Raw genomic sequence first — 19088 nt, 5'->3', positions numbered from 1 at the left:
GGTTTATCTCTGGGCTTTCTATCCTGTTCCATTGATCTATCTGTTTTTGTGCCAGTACCATACTGTCTTGATTACTGTAGCTTTGTAGTATAGTCTGAAGTTACGGAGCCTGATTCCTCCAACTCCGTTTTTCGTTCTCAAGATTGCTTTGGCTATTCGGGGTCTTTTGTGCTTCCATACAAATTGTGAAATCTTTTGTTCTAGTTCTGTGAAAAATGCCAGTGGTAGTTTGATAGGGATTGCATTGAATCTGTAGATTGCTTTGGGTAGCAGAGTCATTTTCACAATGTTGATTCTTCCAATCCAAGAACATGGTATATCTCTCCATCTATTTGTATCATCTTTAATTTCTTTCATCAGTGTCTTATAATTTTCTGCATACAGGTCTTTTGTCTCCTTAGGTAGGTTTATTCCTTGATAGTTTACTCTTTTTTTTGCAATGGTAAATGGGAGTGTTCTTGATTTCACTTTCAGATTTTTCATTATTAGTGTATAGGAATGCCAGAGATTTCTGTGCATTAATTTTGTATCCTGTTACTTTACCAAATTCATTGATTAGCTCTAGTAGTTTTCTGGTAGCATCTTTAGGATTCTCTATGTGTAGTATCATGTCATCTGCAAACAGTGACAGCTTGAATTCTTCTTTTCCAATTTGGATTCCTTTTACTTCCTTTTCTTCTCTGATTGCCATGGCTAAAACTTCCAAAACTATGTTGAATAAGAGTGGTGAGAGTGGGCAACCTTGTCTTGTTCCTGATCTTAGTGGAAATGCTTTCAGTTTTTCACCATTGAGGACGAAGTTGGCTGTGGGTTTGTCATATATGGCCTTTATTATGTTGAGGAAAGTTCCCTCTATGCCTACTTTCTGCAGGGTTTTTATCATAAATGGGTGTTGAATTTTCTCAAAAGCTTTCTCTGCATCGATTGAGATTATCATATGGTTTTTCTCCTTCAATTTGTTAATATGGTGTATCACATTGATTTATTTGCATATGTTGAAGAATCCTTGCATTCCTGGAATAAACCCCACGTGGACATGGTGTATGATCCGTTTAATGTACTGTTGGATTCTGTTTGCTAGTATTTTGTTGAGGATTTTTGCATCTATGTTCATCAGTGATATTGGCCTGTAGTTTTCTTTCTTTGTGACATCCTTGTCTGGTTTTGGTATCAGGGTGATGGTGGCTTCATAGAATGAGTTTGGGAGTGTTCCTCCCTCTGCTATATTTTGGAAGAGTTTGAGAAGGATAGGTGTTAGCTCTTCTCTAAATGTTTGATAGAATTCGCCTGTGAAGCCATCTGGTCCTGGGCTTTTTTTTGTTGGAAGATTTTTAATCACAGTTTCAATTTCAGTGCTTGTGATTGGTCTGTTCATATTTTCTATTTCTTCCTGATTCAGTCTTGGCAGGTTGTGCATTTCTAAGAATTTGTCCATTTCTTCCAGGTTGTCCATTTTATTGGCATAGAGTTGCTTGTAGTAATCTCTCATGATCTTTTGTATTTCTGCAGTGTCAGTTGTTACTTCTCCTTTTTCATTTCTAATTCTATTGATTTGAGTCTTCTCCTTTTTTTTCTTGATGAGTCTGGCTAATGGTTTATCAATTTTGTTTATCTTCTCAAAGAACCAGCTTTTAGTTTTATTGATCTTTGCTATCGTTTCCTTCATTTCTTTTTCATTTATTTCTGATCTGATTTTTATTTCTTTCCTTCTGCTAACTTTGGGTTTTTTGTTCATCTTTCTCTAATTGCTTTAGGTGCAAGTTAGGTTGTTTATTCGAGATGTTTCCTGTTTCTTAAGGTAGGGTTGTATTGCTATAAACTTCCCTCTTAGAACTGTTTTTGGTGCATCCCATAGATTTTGGGTCGTCATGTCTCCATTGTCATTTGTTTCTAGGTATTTTTTGATTTCCTCTTTGATTTCTTTAGTGATCTCTTCATTATTAAGTAGTGTATTGTTTAGCCTCCATGTGTTTGTATTTTTTACAGATCTTTTCCTGTAATTGATATCTAGTCTCATAGCATTGTGGTCAGAACAGATACTTGATACAATTTCAATTTTCTTAAATTTACCAAGGCTTGATTTGTGACTCAAGATATGATCTATCCTGGAGAATGTTCCATGAGCACTTGAGAAAAATGTGTATTCTGTTGTTTTTGGATGGAATGTCCTATAAATATCAATTAAGTCCATCTTGTTTAATGTATCATTTAAAGCTTGTGCTTCCTTATTTATTTTCATTTTGGATGATCTGTCCATTGGTGAAAGTGAGGTGTTAAAGTCCCCTACTATGAATGTGTTACTGTCGATTTCCCCTTTTATGGCTGTTAGTATTTGCCTTATGTCTTGAGGTGCTCCTATGTTGGGTGCATAAATATTTACAATTGTTATATCTTCTTCTTGGATCAATCCCTTGATCATTATGTAGTGTCCTTCTTTGTCTCTTCTAATAGTCTGTATCTTAAAGTCTATTTTTTCTGATATGAGAATTGCTACTCCAGCTTTCTTTTGGTTTCCATTTGCATGGAATATCTTTTTCCATCCCCTCACTTTCAGTCTGCATGTGTCTCTAGGTCTGAAGTGGGTCTCTTGTAGACAGCAAATATATGGGTCTTGTTTTTGTATCCATTCAGCCAATATGTGTCTTTTGGTGGGAGCATTTAGTCCATTTACATTTAAGGTAATTATCAATATGTATGTTCCTATTCCCATTTTCTTAATTGTTTTGGGTTCGTTATTGTAGGTCTTTTCCTTCTCTTGTGTTTCTTGCCTAGAGAATTTCCGTTAGCAGTTGTTGTAAAGCTGGTTTGGTGGTGCTGAACTCTCTCAGCTTTTGCTTGTCTGTAAAGGTTTTAATTTCTCCAGCCAATCTGAATGAGATCCTTGCTGGGTAGAATAATCTTGATTTCAGGTTTTTCTCCTTCATCACTTTAAATATGTCCTGCCAGTCCCTTCTGGCTTGCAGAGTTTCTGCTGAAAGATCAGCTGTTAACCTTTTGGGGATTCCCTTGTGTGTTTTTTGTTGTTTTTCTGTTGCTGCTTTTAATATGTTTTCTTTGTATTTAATTTTGGTAGTTTGATTAATATGTGTCATGGTGTATTTCTCCTTGGATTTATCCTGTATGGGACTCTCTGTGCTTCCTGGACTTGATTAACTATTTCCTTTCCCATATTAGGGAAGTTTTCAACTATAATCTCTTCAAATATTTTCTCAGTCGCTTTCTTTTTCTCTTCTTTCTGTGGAACCCCTATAATTCGAATGTTGGTGCGTTTAATGTTGTTCCAGAGGTCTCTGAGACTGTCCTCAGTTCTTTTTATTCTTTATTCTCCTCTGCAGTAGTTATTTCCACTATTTTATCTTCCAGGTCACTTATGCGTTCTTCTTCCTCAGTTATTCTGCTGCTCCTGAGTTTGCTGGGAGAGATTTCCCTTTCTCTTCTTTGTTCTCACAGCTCCCGGGGCTCAGCTTTGGATTTGGCCCTGCCTCTGCGTGTAGGTTGCCGTAGGGCGTCTCTTCTTCGCTCAGACAGGACAGGGTTAAAGGAGCCGCTGATTCGGGGCTCTGGCTCACTCAGGCTGGGCGGAGGGCGGGGCACGGAGTGCGGGGCAAGCCTGCGGCGGCCGAGGCCGGCATGACGTTGCACCAGCCTGAGGCGCGCCGTGCGTTCTCCCGGGGAAGTTGTCCCTGGATCCCGGGACCCTGGCAGTGGCGGGCTGCACAGGCTCCCTGGAAGAGGGGTGTGGAGAGTGACCTGTGCTCGCACACAGGCCCCTTGGTGGCGGTAGCAGCGGCCTTAGCGTCTCATGCCCGTTTCTGGGGTCCAACCTTTTAGCCACGGCTCGCGCCCGTCTCTGGAGCTCCTTTAAGCAGCGCTCTTAATCCCCTCTCCTCGCACACCAGGAAAGAAAGAGGGAAGAAAAAGTCTCTTGCCTCTTCGGCAGGTCCAGACTTTTCCCCGGACACCCTCCCGGCTAGCCGTGGCACACTAACCCCCTGCAGGCTGTGTTCACGCCACTAACCCCAGCCCTCTCCCTGCGCTCCGACCGAAGCCCGAGCCTCAGCTCCCAGCCCCGCCCGCCCCGGCGGTTGAGCAGACAAGCCTCTCGGGCTGGTGAGTGCTGGTCGGTACCGGTCCTCTGTGCGGGAATGTCTCCGCTTTGCCCTCCGCACCCCTGTTGCTGCGCTCTCCTCCGCGGCTCCGAAGCTTTCCACTCCGCCACCTGCAGTCTCAGCCCGCGAAGGGGCTTCTAGTGTGTGGAAACCTTTCCTCCTTCACAGCTCCCTCCCACTGGTGCAGGTCCCGTCCCTATCCTTTTGTCTCTGTTTATTCTTTTTTCTTTTGCCCTACTCAGGTACGTGGGGCGTTTCTTGCCTTTTGGGAGGTCTGAGGTCTTCTTTCAGTGTTCAGTAGGTGTTCTGTAGGAGTTGTTCCACGTGTAGATGTATTTCTGGTGTATCTGTGGGGAGGAAGGTGATCTCCGCGTCTTACTCTTCCGCCATCTTCTCTCAGCTTTTTTTAAAAAAAATTATTTTTGGCTCTGTTGGGTCTTAGTTGCAGTACATGGGATCTTTCTTGAGGCACGTGGGATCTTTCATTGTGGTGCACGGACTCTTCGTTGTGGTGTGCAGACTTCTCTCTAGTTGTGGCTTGCGGGTTTTCTCTTCTCTAGTTGTGGCACACAGGCTCCAGAGGGCGTGGGCTCTGTAGTTTGCGGCATGCGGGCACTAGTTGAGGCTGCGTGGGCCCAGTATTTGTGGTGTGCGGGCTTAGTTGCCCTGTAGCATGTGGGATCTTTGTTCCCTGTCCAGGAATCAAACCTGAGTCCCCTGCATTGCAAGGCAGATTCTTTACCACTGGACCACCAGGAAAGTCCCTGTATTCAGCTTTGAAGAACCAGGCGTGACATACAAACACTCCTTTTATTACTGCTTAATTGTATTTTCTAACTTCGTTTACAATGTGGTATTACTTGAGGAACTTTAAAAGTTCTAAAATAAAAAAAGAAGTGAGTTAGAATAACCTCTGAACTTTTTGAGCTCATAATCTCCCTTTTCTGGCTCATTTGTCATCTACATAGCAATAGCCTAAGAGACAATAATAGAAGGGAATCATGATTGTTTATTTTTGTTTTTATTCGTGTTACTCTAGGAGGTGGATCCAAAAATATATTGCTGCAATTTATGTCAAAGTGTGTTCTGCCTGTGTTTTGCTCCAAGAGTTTTATAGTATCCAGCCTTACATTTAGGTCTTTAACCCATTTTGAGGCCTTAAATGACACATTAGAGCAGATGGACTTAATTGATATTTATAGAATATTCCATATGAAAGTAGCAGAATACACATTCTTCTCAAGTGCACATGGAACATTCTCCAGGATGGATCACATGCTGGACCACAAAAATAGCCTCAGGAAATTTAAGAAAATTAAAATCATATCAAGCATCTCTTCTGATCACAATGCTGTGAGATTAGAAATCAACTACAAGAAAGAAAAAAAACCCTGCAGGTCCTTTAGCATCTATTTATGTGTACTTTTGCACCTTATCTACATTTCTGAGATGCTTAGACTTGCATAGTAACAGTAAAGTTGGAAACCATCTCTTCTTTGGCTAACCTTTGGCTATTGCCAGTGACTGAGTGACACATCCTGTTATTAATGGATGTTGTCCTCTGGTGGAAAATCATGGGTCCACACACAACTGGGGCAGCTACCTGGGCACAGTGCAGTTTTCAAACCACTCTATCGGTAATGCAAGAGAGATGACCCTTCCCCCATCCTGCCCCCGTTTTAAGCTGTTTTGTCAAACCTGGTGATGGTAGAAAGAATAATGGTCTCCCTAAAGATGTCCATGTCCTGTGAATAAGTTACTACATGGCAAACGGGACTTTGCCGATATCATTAAATTAAGGATATTGCGATAGTGAGTTACCCTGGCTTATCAAGGCAGGCCCAGTGTAATCTCAAAGGTCTTTGTGAAAAGGGAGACAGGAGGGTCAGAGTTGGAGGAGAGGGCAATGTGAAGATGGAAGCAGGGAGAGAGAGAGTTCAAGATGCTATGCCACTGGCTCTGAAGATGGAGGAAGGGGCCATGAATGCTGGTGGCTTGTAAAAGCTGGAAAAGGCGAGGAAACAGGTTCTCCCCTAGAATGTCCAGAAGGATCTCAGGCCTGGTGATACCTTGATTTTAGCCCAGTGAGAACCATCTTGGATTCCCGACCTCCAGAACTGTAAGAAGAGAAATTTGTGTTGTTTTAAGCTGCCAGATTGATGGTAATCTGTTATAGCAGGGATAGGAAACTGATGTGCTGGTCTTGAGAAAAGGAAGATCACCCATGGGCAGGCACTAATCACCCAGGAATAGTGTGAACTGGAATCTTCAGAGTCATTACACTATGAATATACATGTGAAAGAAGGGCAATATTACTCTCTGTGGACCAACAGGGGAGTCAACCAAGGTGGCATCCTTGCAAAAGCACTGCTACTTGGCTGATAAGAACACACACTATTATCCTGGGAAGGGGGAACCTGTTTTTAAAGAAACACCTGTTTTCCCTTAGACAATAGATATGATACACGTGCACTGTAGTCAACTTGAAAAATATAGAAAAATAGAATGAAAATTATCCATAACTCAACTCAGAAAACCACTATTTTAGCATTTTTCTTTTAACAAGTTTTACATTTCTTAATATAGAGTATAAGCAAGCTTGAATGCTTTTTTATTTAATATTATAAGCATTCCCCACATCACTATAAATCCTCTGAAAATGTTGCCTTTAATGATGATGCCATACTCAACTAGTTTTCATATTCTAAATTGACTTAACTATTACTCTGTTATTGAGCACTTAAGCTGTTGGGGGTTTCCAGTACAATGAATAACAGTGCAGTGAATATTTCTATGTAATAATCTTTGTCTGAATTTTGGATTATTTCCTTAAGATGAATATCCAAAGGTGGAATAACTGGTTTAGAGGCTGTGGGTAATTTCAAGGTCTATGAAATTTATTGAAAACTTATTTTTCCATTAGGTGTGTACTGTTTTCCTCTTACTAGTAGTTTATATAGGCTAAGAAGTGTGCATACAGTAATCTTAGATCAGCAGCTTTCAAATATATTTTATTGGCTCCCCCTGAGAAACACTGTGTATCATAACCCAACACACACACACACACACACACACACACACACACACACACACACACACACAGAAACAAATCTTTCTCTTTCCCCATAAGCTGCACTACGACTATGATGTTATGTTTTCTGTTATCTTCTAATTTTTTTAATGCTGGTTTTGATTCATAAGGTGATTTCAGGGCCTGTGCATGGGCCATGACCCAGTTTGAAAAACACTGCTTTAGATCTTGGTGGTGGATCCAGCTGAGTTTAATTCATATTTGCATCTAGGAGGATTATAGGAACTACGCCTCCTAAAAATATCTCAAACCTCAAGTTTCCTGCCATTTCAAGAAACATGCTTATGTGATGAAGTGATCATGGCACTAGATTAAAAACAATATCTGTATTGAACAGCTGACCAAGCTTTGAAAAACCTGAATTTAGCTCTGCCTCAAAACCTAAATGTCACCCGCATTAGTTCTATATTATAGATGTTTGTTAACTCACGAAATTCTCACAGGTACACACCTTGTGATTTCTATGCATTTAATAATGGAAGGTGAAGTGGCAACAACAGATCCTTAAAATTTTGAATCCTGTGAGATTTTGATGTAAGTTGCACCTTTGGTGCTATCAACACTTTTGTGTATCTGTGAGTTCTTCTAGCTAGGCTTTAAAAAAAGATTTCCATTTCCCAGTTAACATCTGGGCAAGGCGAATGAACAAGTAGTGGGCTTTTAAAAATAGAGAAAAGGACATAGAAAGTAACCATCTCTATTTTTAAACAGGTGTTAGATTAATTTTCTGGATTCAGGTCTAAGAGAAATTCCTTCTTGTGTGTTAAATGCTACCACGGTGATGAAATTTTTAAAAAGTCTACCAGCAAATATATCTAAAATATACTGTAGGCCATTCAGCTCTATAATTTATGAGAGATTAAAATGCCAAACATTTCATGAAACGTATTGTATTTCTGATTGCTATTTTTTCTCTTTTTTTTTCAGCTGGCAAGTACATAGAGAGCCCTAGAAGAAAGACAATGATGAAACAGTTGAATGTTACAGATGGTGAAAAGGTGCCTCAAAAATTTTCTCATCTTTTGTTTTATATTCAGTTTTCCTTTAAAAAATTCCAAGCACTTCACAGACATTGTCCTCATTAATTTTCACAGTCCTTTAGTGTCAGAAACAGACAAAACAATCTTATATCCACTGAATAGACAGATTTAGGGGGAAAGAAGGGCTATGGCCAAAGGAACTGCCCAGATTCAGAAGTCTGGATAAAAAGCTGACGTTTGTTATTCTAAATCACCATCTCACATGTGACCCTGCCTTCAATCACAAGTCCCTCAAGAGTTTGAGATCCTGAGACCAGAGTCTGAGAGGGCATCACTCGATGCCAGGAGCTGTTCCAAATGCTTCCCAGATCAAACCCGGTTAGTATTCATATCAAGCCTATGAAGTGGGTGTGATTATTATTTCCATTTTCCTGAGGAGGAAACTGAGGCACTGAGATATAAAGGACTTGCCCAAGTGGAACCCGGGTTTGAAGACTACACATCGGGCTCCATGGTCTTAACCACTGCACTCTGTTGCCTCCCATACTGTAAAGTAAAAGAACCCTCAGCTTTTTCATTTGAAAGCCAACCTTCCCTAGGATCTTCTGCTGTCTGCTATTTTTGACATGATGATTTCTGTTAGAGAAGGAATTCATAAGCGTGTGTGTGTGTGTGTGTGTGTGTGTGTGTGTGTGTGTGTGAGATATACACGGGTAAAGCAGAATAGAAGTTTACACACTACAACTCAGATGCAAAAAAACCCCAAGTAACCTTATATTCATGAACTGAGCCCATCCTGCTTGAGACCCATGCCCTTCTTGCTCGTGCTGAGGAAGACACTTACAATTTTTTTTTAAATTTAACTCAGTCTCTTCCAGTTTAAAATTGTCAGCTGGGGGTAAATAGTGGATTCAAATTCACTTCCTGTCTCAGGACTGTATCTCCCTTCTCCTTGGGCACTTGGGTGCAGGGGATGAGGGTGCTTTGGGTTTCCCGTGCCTTCCACGAGATGGCCCTCATCCTACAGGGTCACTGGACCAACTGTACCCGTGATGCTGAGAAGTAATGGGTCCTGGCTGGAATTCTGGGAATCACTGATAAAGCGGAAGTTTCCTGATACAGCTTTTAGTCACAAGACCCTATGTTCTGTGACCGCTTCCTCCTGATTCCCAGTCTTCCTCTGGCCTACCAGTTTTCTTAGCATTCTCTCATCCACTACTGGTACTTTTGCGTCCTCCTCGAGCCTCCTCATGTGACATGTAGACTGGGGTCCACTGGGACCACTAACTGCTCTTGAATGAAGCTGCTCTATCACTCCTTAAAGGCATCAATGCAGGGCCATTGCCCAATGTAGGACTTCTTTGAATGCCCTGTGGTCTCCTCCAACATAAAACCCCAGTGTTCTCAGGTTTCTCAAAATGTAACAATGGGTTCCTTACACCCCTTCTGGAAGTTTCCACCCCACAAGACAAGCAAGACATTTGTATCTGACCTTTCGCCCCCTCTCCCTTTCCTCTTCCAAATGTTTTGCCCTTATCCAAGTTCTTCCCTTCTCTATAGTCCAAACTTTACTTCTTGTTATTTAAAGGGAAAATTTCAGAATTTAGAAAATACCTTTGTCACTCAGTAAAACCCAGCTTTCGATATTATTATCTTCACCATGGCCTTCAAATCAATTTGACAATTGAAGCTGAGCTGTGATTTCTTTGATCCCAGTAGTGTTGCCTTCTCTCTGAAACAAAGAACCATTGAAGAATTGTTGAAGCAACGGATGGAGAGTTGCCCGGCAACATGATTCCCCAGGAATGACAAGTAACATTCCTTGATTCAGGTACCAGTATTAGAGAATAATGAGACTTCAACTTAAAAATGTCAATTATAGACCACTTATAGGAGTAGACTGATGTTATGGATAAATACACCTGAAAGGACTGTTTTAAAAATTACACCATAAACAACTGTCACAACCCTATCTCTTTCTTTTGTTTTTTTTTTTGGCTGCATCGGGCCTTTGTTGCGGCACGTGGGAGCTTCCTTGAGACATGCGGGATCTTTTGTTGTGGTGCGCGGGCTCTTCGTTATGGCGCGCGGTCTGCTCGCGTTTCTCTCTAGTTGTGGTGTGCGGGTTTTCTCTCTCTAGTTGTGGCGCTCGGGCTCCAGGGCACGTGGGCTCTGTAGTTTGCAGCACGCGGGCTCTCTTGTTGAGCCATGTGAGCTCAGTAGTTGTGACGCTCGGGCTTAGTTGCCCCGGCGGCATGTGGGATCTTAGTTCCCCGACCAGGGATGGAACCTGCGTTCCCTGTATTGGAAGGCGGAATCTTTACCACTGGACCCCCAGGGAAGTCCCCCTGTCTCTGTCTTTCTTCTCTACTGCAGTCTGTCCTCAACATCCTCTAACAAAAATATATTTTGTTCCTTCTCTGTTTTAAATCCCTTGACTTTCTATCACCTTCAGGATTAAGTTCAGTTTCTTCTGTGATCCGGGCTCAGCCCAAAGTCCAGCTTGCTCTGCTGCCATCCTTTCCCCAGTGCATCCTGTGTCTCGGTTGCTGAAAGCTGAATTCCCTGGAGCCCCTCCTTGGCCTCCTGCAGTCACAACTGCACATACTGCACATGCTGCAGGCCGACCTGAAGGCCCTTCACTCTGCTTCTCCACCCTGGCCACTTGGCTTGTCCTCTAAGACCTAGCTCAAGTGGCGTCACCTCCAGGGAGCTTGTTTATAGCTTTGACATAAATTTTCTGAGTTTGATATATCTCCTCTGAGCTACCTGAGGCCTCACTATTCTAGTATTTATCAAGTTTTTCTTTGTTTTTTGTTTTTATTGGCTGCGCCATGCACGTGGGATCTTAATTCCCTGACCAGGTATCGAACCTACGCCCTCGGCAGTGAAAGCGCAGAGTCCTAACCACTAGACCACCAGGGAATTCCCTATCAAGTTGTGTTTTAATGGTCTGTTTATCTATTTCTTTCTACCACCACTCTCTCACAGACAGACAGACAGACACACACACACACACACACACACACACACACACACGAGATCATGAGTTCCGAAAGGCCATAACTTATGTTTTTATCTCTGTATGCTCAGAATCTAGCATGAGTGTCTGAAACACATTAGATGCTCAGAAATTCTTCATTACTGGGGAGAAGAAAGGAAGGGAGGAAGGGGGAATTGAGGGTACCTCAAGGCTCAGGAGAAGTAAGCATTAAGCTCGACATTGTTCTACTTATTGGTACAAACAAATTGGCTAGAATGAAAAACACTCAAGGCATCAGCTTTTGTTCCCCACTTGATTTACAACTCCTAACATGTTTTGTTTTGCCTTTGCTATTAACAAGACTATTCATAGCAGGACTGGGTCACAGTGACCAGCACAGTGCTTGGCACTTAACAAGAGCTCAATACCTATTGGTCAGTTGACTTGTCCAATGTTCTGTTTTGCCTTCCACGGGACAGGCAACTAGGGATCTCCTGTCAATCTGTGGTTATGAGCCCCCCAAAGGCCTGTGTGAATGTTCTCATTCCGTGCGGTACCCATGCTTCTGAACAGTCACCCCATCGAAATGGCCTTGTAAGGTAAGATAGAAATCCAGGAACCCCCAAATGTCCCAGTTTTCTCCGTAATTGTCATTTGAAACTACCAGCTAGAGGGTCCCCATGACAAGCCTTTGACACAACAAGCTTTACCACCCACTCCTCTCCTCCCCTTCCCAGGAAGATAACAGCTAAAATCACCAGAAGTAGTAGATAAAACTTCTTCACAAGCTCAGTAGAGGAAAAGGGACTGTGTCCCTATTAAACCTCACAGAAGCCATAACTTGGATCAAGACCTCTGCTCTTGGATTGTTCCAACTGTTTTTTTTTTCCAGGATGGCTTATACCTGCAACCATTACACACTTAAAATGCTGTAGTGTATATAATCGTGCTTAGTTTCACTGGATGTAACTAATATTTTGGACCTTTCCAGTATGTAGGTAGGAAATGAAGTTACATTTGCTTTTAATGCCCAAACTAAGATTGTTTGAGCCTTAGCCAGCTGTACTGTGAGATATCAGCAGCTCTTACTTTCTACTTATTTCTGGAAGTTTCTAAAGGTGTGCCTCACGAGTGCTTAGAAATCTGTTTGTCCACTAGATGATCATGCAGCATCACCCTGTTCTTTCTTTTCTATTCACCACGTTCTGTCCCTCATGTTCTGGCTCCCCCAGGACAAAATCCACTGCTCTCAAAACTTCCTAAAGGGGGACTTCCCTGGTGGTCCAGTGGGTAAGACTCTGTGCTCCCAATGCAAGGGGACCGGCTTCGATCCCTGGTCAGGGAACTAGATCCTGCATGCATGCCATAACTAAGAAGTCCATATGCCTCAATGAAGATCCTGCATGCCGCAACTAAGACCCGGCACAGCCAAAATAAATTAACTAATACATAAATATAAAAAGAAAACTTTCTAAAGGAACCTCACTGTGTATTGCCATTGAGGATGGTTTTCTGTTGAAAACTAACCTCAGGGATGGTTTGGGGAGATTTCAGTGGACCTCCATAATCTTCTCATAATAAAAACAAGTCTCAGACCAAACTCTGCCACCCCTGCTGATACTTATTACAGGAACATTTATTAGCAAGCAGCAGGGACCAAAATGGTCCTAAAACCTCTTCTGTAATTTCAATGAAGTTCCAGCTCCCTGCCATTAAAGTTGCCGTGATGACTCCAACATTCCAGAGGCTGGATTCAATTCAGGGTAGAGTGGGCTTTGGCAACCAGGAATCCTCAGAAACAGTGGCTGGATACGGGACCATTTAGGAACAATCCTTCCTCAGGGTGCAAGATTCTTTCTTCCTGACTATAAAGAGTGGGAAATGTCTCTAAAATATTATGTCCAGCCCACATATCTTAAATATCATTTCTTTTACCAAATGACAATGCATTTCTAAGCATGAATGATGTTAGTCAACAAGTTGCTAATTTCATCATTGAAAAGCAATTTCTGGACTTCCCTGGTAGTGTAGTGGTTAAGAATCCACCTGCCAATGCAGGGGACATGGGTTCAAGCCCTGGTCTGGGAAGATCCCACATGCTGTGGAGCAACTAAGCCCGTGCGCCACAAATACTGAGGCTGCACTCTAGAGCCCAGAGCCACAACTACTGAAGCCCACGCACCTAGAGCCCATGCTCCGCAACAAGAGAAGCCACCGTAATGAGAAGCCCGCACACCGCAACAAAGAGTAGCCCCCGCTTGCCGCAACTAGAGAAAGGCTACGAGCAGCAACAAAGACCCAGTGCGGCAAAAAAAAAAAAAAAAAAAGCAATTTCTGACATTCACTCTTCCAGTTAGCAAAGCAGTGAAGGAAAGACTGATATCGGAAATACTCTGTTATGGCTCTTCTGATGTAAGGCCAACTGATCGCCCCTGGAACACATATTCTTACTTTGGACAACTGACATACTTAGAGATGATGCTTGAACTAACTAGCACACATGTAATCACATCTGGTCAGTGATGAAATATTTAAAGCAATTTTCAGACCCAGTGGTATGCTCCTGAGGGTTTCAAGAACATCTGTTTCAAGTAGCTCTCTCCTGCTGTTGCTGAAGTCCACTTCCTGGACTTCTAGAGCAGTTGTGGGCAAAACGTGGACATAGATCCTCTTATCTGCTTCAGACCTCTATGCCATACTTTGTTACCGGCCTTGAAACAGTATTGCCCATAAGACTACCGCTAGCCCTTATGGTACCTTTGTGCAGTTGAGAAAAAATGCACCCCTTCCTTCAGGTAGATGCAGCCTGTGCCAGGAGCGAGTTGGATTTTTGTGCCCACTCACCCCGTTGGCCAGGTGCTCTTGTGCATGGTAGAAAAAAGGCCTTGACTCTGCAAGTATAGACTTCCGTTAAACCTCTCACCAAAAAAAAAGCTCCTTTAGCTTTTCGCTCATGTCCTTATCTTTTAAAATTGTCCAAGTGCATCCTCATTTTTAAAACATATACATACACACTTCCTAGTAAAATGTAGAAAAGTAACTACCCATCTCTGCAGGAACAAACACTCATTCAGGCACATGCTAGTCTCAGTTTATGGACAGCCAAGTAAGACTGTGCTTCTCCTCCTTCATGGTGCCCTCAATTTTCCCCAACCCATCACAAAACAAACTAGAAGATTCAGAGAAAGACGATTTAGCCTTGTGACTATTTATATGATTAAATTAGAACATTGAAAATTGACTTCAAGTCTTGTATCAGTTAGGACACTTCTAGTGGCAATGAGCAAAAACCTCAAGTGGCTACAACTATAAGAAAAATGTATTACCTCACTTAGCAAGTCTTGAGGTAGAACAGCTGCCACTGCTGAGCAGTCCATTGGCTCAAACAATGTTGTCAAAACCGCAGATTCTTTCCATCTTTCCACTTTGCAGTCCTCATTATATCAGCTTAGCTCCCTCCCTGTCACAAAGTGGCTGCCATGGTTCCAGGCTTCACACACAGACATGACAATGTCTGGCAGAATGAGAGGAACTTTTTGTTTAATGTTCTTTTTTTGTTTAAATAGTGGGAAAAGGGAATTCCCTGGCTGTCCAGTAGTTAGGTCTCCACACTCTCACTGCTGAGGGCCTAGGTTCGATCTCTGTTCGGGGAACTAAGATCCCACAAGTGCACAGTGTGGCCAAAAAAAAAAAAAGATAAAACTTAATTAGTGGGAAAACTTTTCCCAGAATCCCCTCTTCCCCCAGCACATTTCCCTTTCATCTCTTTGCCAGATCTGTGTTACAAGCTCACACCCAAACCAGTGACCAGCATGGCAATGGGAGCACTGAGATTGGCCTTGGACACAACTAGTATTCACCCCTGGAGCTGAGATCAGGAGGAAAGAAGGGCTTTTGTGGAGGTGCACAAGTGTGAGAGACACATGTTCTAGGATGTGAATAAAGTTCTGGGCAGCTGGTAGGGGGCAGACATAGGAGGGACGCAGGGCATAGCACGCCATGTTGAGGAGTCGGCCTTTATCCTACCTGTCACATTGTATTTAATACTCATTTGTAGAAATTATCTTGAAACTAGAAGTTTTGACTTTAAGTTGAACTTGCTCTTATATTCACTACTGCTCTCCACTGTGTATCTTCTAGCGACGCCTAAGTGGAAAAGGATGAGATGCCTTATCTCCTGCCTTCCCATTTCCCCTGGGAGGACTCTGAAATGATGGTGAGATTACCTGATGAAGCCATTCATAATAGTGGGGCTCAGGCATTCCTCTTGGGACCCACACACATGATTCTTCTGGAGGCCTCAGCAGTTCTCACCCTTCAAGACCCCTCAGACCCTGGGACAGGAACAACTTTTCAATACCCAGGCTGGCCACACTCCGCCTTCCTCACCGACTGGTGCTGTTGAGGCAACTTGGGAGAGCGTCTACACTTCCCCCCGAAGAGAGTTACTCACATTTTCCCAAATTAACTTCTTCCCCTAGGTCATTTTCATTTTGAACCCTCTTTAGGCCCTGAACTGTGACTTTGAGTCTCAGCACTTCACCTCACATCTATTTTAGTATCAACTGCAAATGTCAAGGTAATGACGTGTGATTCCCTCTCTAGAGCACTATTGAAGATACTAAGGGAGAAGTGTGTTGCCAGATGACCTTCTGAGGTCCCCAGAAGGAGGATGCAGAGAGGGAATCCACGTCAACAGGACTAGTCTCCATGAACAGGAGCAGGAAATAACATTTTCTGTGACCTACTATGGACCAGGGGATCTGCAGACATTTTATTTAGCCTTGCCCCACAGCCTTGAGAGGTGGGTATTATCATCCCAATTTTGCCGGTGTGAAAACCAAGTCTGGGATTAAGTAACTTGATCAAGGTGGGATTTGAGCCCAGGTATGCTGCCTCTAAAATCTGTGGTTTGGGGACTTCCCTGGCGGCGCAGTGGTTAAGAATCCACCTGCCAATGCAGGGGACATGGGTTCGAGCCCTGGTCCGGGAAGATCCCACATGCTGTGGAGCAACTAAGCCCGTGTGCCACAACTACTGAGCCTGCGCTCTAGAGCCCACGAGCCGCAACTACTGAAGCCTGCGCGCCTAGAACCTGTGGTCCGCAGCAAGAGAAGCCATCACAATGAGAAGCCCGCGCACCACAATGAAAAGTAGCCCCTGCTCGCTGCAACTAGAGAAAGCCCAGCCCTCCTGCAGCAACAAAGACCCAACGCAGCCAAAAATAAAATAAATAAATAAATAAATGGATATATATATAAAAAAGTAGGATTACTTGGTCAGAAAGCAAGAATAGGACTTCCCTGGTGGTCCAGTGGTTAAGACTCCACCCTACCAATGTAGGGGGCACAGGTTCGATCCCTGGTCGGGGAACTAAGATCTCATATGCCACACAGCGTGGAAAAAAAAAAAAGAATATTAAAAACAAAAATCTGTGCTTTTATCAGCACATGATGTCAGGCTCTGGCAGGGGTGAGTGAGGCTGTGTCTTACGGGCATTGTTGTAAGAGATGACTGACCTCCATGGTGATAAAAATCCTGACTCTGGGGTCCCTGTGGTCGTGTCACAGTTTCCCCTTGTCCTGGCGGGAGCAGCTGGAAGGATGGGGCATGGAGTGGGGAAGGTGTGTGTGTGGGAGCAGGTGAGGGGCCAGATTTTGCCCCTCACCCTGTACTCCCTTCGCAAATCAGTATTTAGAGCAGCTGCTCTCTCTTCGGCCTCACAGTTTGCAAGAAATTCAGGCAAAATGCAGGCAGGTCACTGGTTCTGAGCCTTAGTACTAGGTCAGGAATAGAAAGATGACAGTTCCTCTCTGAATGAGATGTTCTGGGAGCTGAAAAGACAAAATGAATTCCCAGGGGTTTCCTCTCTCCGCTGTGAAACCGCTGCTGAATACCCTTTCCTGAACCTCACAGCTTGTGTAAGGAAGTAAATTTCCTGCTGCCACAGAACGAGCCTCTCACTTACCCAACTACGGGTGGAAGCCCCGTGGCGGTGAGGCCTGTTATACACAAGAGAGTCACACCAGCCAAGCGCCCATTTATGTGTTTATCCACCAGGTGCCACAGGTACACGTCAGAAAGCCAGGCTCGGGCTTCCCTGGTGGCGCAGTGGTTGAGAGTCCGCCTGCCGATTCAGGGGACACGGGTTCGTGGCCCAGTCCAGGAAGATCCCACATGCCGCGGAGCGGCTGGGCCCGTGAGCCATGGCCGCTGAGCCTGCGCGTCCGGAGCCTGTGCTCCGCAACGGGAGAGGCCACAACAGTGAGAGGCCAGCGTACCGCCAAAGAAACAAAAAAAAAGAAAGCCAGGCTCCTCATCTGCTCAGCAGATGGCAGAGCCGAGTGGCCGCACAGCCCAAGGGGAAGCACTGACCATCCTTGTGCAAAACGAGGCATCTTGGGCAGAAAGCCTGCCTTGGAGAGAGTGATGATATTTTCATGGTTGGATATTCACCAGGTGAGTCTCCCAAGGGGCCCCACATTTCCTTTCTCATATATATTTTTTTTTATAAAAAGGCAAAACCAACTAATACTTTTTGGGCATTGTGTGTCATACAAAATATATACATTAGCAAGAGTCTGAAAGGAAATATATCAAATGGCTAAGAGCGATTATGCTTAATGAGATTATAGGTCATTTACATTTTGGGTGTTTATTATCTGGTGTCTGGTCTCTAAATTGAACATGAAATACTTTCCTACTAAAAAAAGAAAAATAGAAATTAATTGCTCTCTAAACGAAACAAAGGATAAGGAATACAGCTAGTTCTCCACCTCAAATCTTCAATGTAGAAGGGCAGGACCAAGATCTGGGTCCAAACTTTGGCTTTGCCAATGGGTGACCCCATTGTTCAATCTCAACGTTTTTAAATGCCATTTCTCTGACTTTTAAATGCCATTTATCTTCTAGCCGTCTTTCCTGAAGTCAAGATTTGGATTTACAACTGCCCATTTGGCAGCTCTACTGGATGTCTCAAAATTAACATTTTATGAACATTTATTAACATTAACATAGAATCTCAAAATTAACATTTCCCAAATGAACTAATTAACGCCCCCAAATCCACTTCTCTCTCTCTTTTTTTTTTTTTTTTTTTTGCGGTACGCGGGCCTCTCACTGTTGTGGCCTCTCCCGTTGCGGAGCACAGGTTCCGGACGCTCAGGCCCTAGTGGCCACGGCTCACGGGCCCAGCCGCTCCGCGGCACGTGGGATCTTCCCGGACCGGGGCACAAACCCGCGTCCCCTGCATTGGCAGGCGGACTCCCAACCACTGCGCCACCAGGGAAGCCCAACTTCTCTCTTGAACCTCTTTCTCCAGTGATGGCAGTTCCATCTTTCCAACTGCTCAGACCAAAACCCTTAGGGTCGTTCTTGACTTATCAGTTTTCTCACATCCTACAATCTGTCTGTAGCTCTGGCTGTATGTCATATCCTGTCAGATCACAAAATCAAATTGCTCCTCTTCACCTCCACTGCTAGTACCGTGAACCACGTTACACTTTCTACAGTGATCACCGCGATAACCTCCTGGCTTCCTGCCTTGCATTTGAACAGAATTTTAGGAAGGCAGACCTTATTAGTCTCTGCTTAAATTCCTCCAGAGGTTCTATCTCACTCCAAGGAAAAGACCTCCTCCCAACTCTCTCTGGCCTTTTTCCCCACCATCTCTCTTACCCTCCGCCAGCCCCACTTGTCACCTTCTGCTCTGTGAATGTATCAGATGCACTCCAGCCTCAAGGCCTTTGCACTTGCTGTCCCCTCTACCTGGAATGCTCTTCCCCCCAGGTGTCTGCACAGCTGCTCACTTTCCTCCGTCAGACCAGTGTCCCCTTCCCAGTGAGGGCTTCCTGGCTCTAAATCCCTTCACCCAGCCTCAACTCACCTTTGCCTCCTTTCCTGCTCTGTACCTCTCCATAGAACT

General features: G+C 43.7%; 1 long non-coding RNA gene across 1 annotated transcript in view; it reads left to right on the top strand.

Moving 5' to 3' along the window:
• LOC307188210 overlaps window positions 1-15992 on the top strand; it is a 149503-nt gene extending 133511 nt beyond the window's left edge. Inside the window, exons 4-7 of the long non-coding RNA XR_013828842.1 lie at window positions 8129-8199; window positions 9898-10012; window positions 15305-15380; window positions 15770-15992. This is a non-coding gene — a long non-coding RNA (uncharacterized lncRNA). The remainder of the gene's footprint in view (window positions 1-8128; window positions 8200-9897; window positions 10013-15304; window positions 15381-15769) is intronic.
• Window positions 15993-19088: the final 3096 nt, after the last annotated feature.

This window comes from Stenella coeruleoalba (genome assembly GCF_951394435.1).
Source record: "Stenella coeruleoalba genome assembly, chromosome: 6".
Taxonomy (NCBI): domain Eukaryota; kingdom Metazoa; phylum Chordata; class Mammalia; order Artiodactyla; family Delphinidae; genus Stenella; species Stenella coeruleoalba.
Note: the sequence above shows the minus strand (reverse complement) of the source record. Positions and strands in the feature narration are given on the sequence as shown.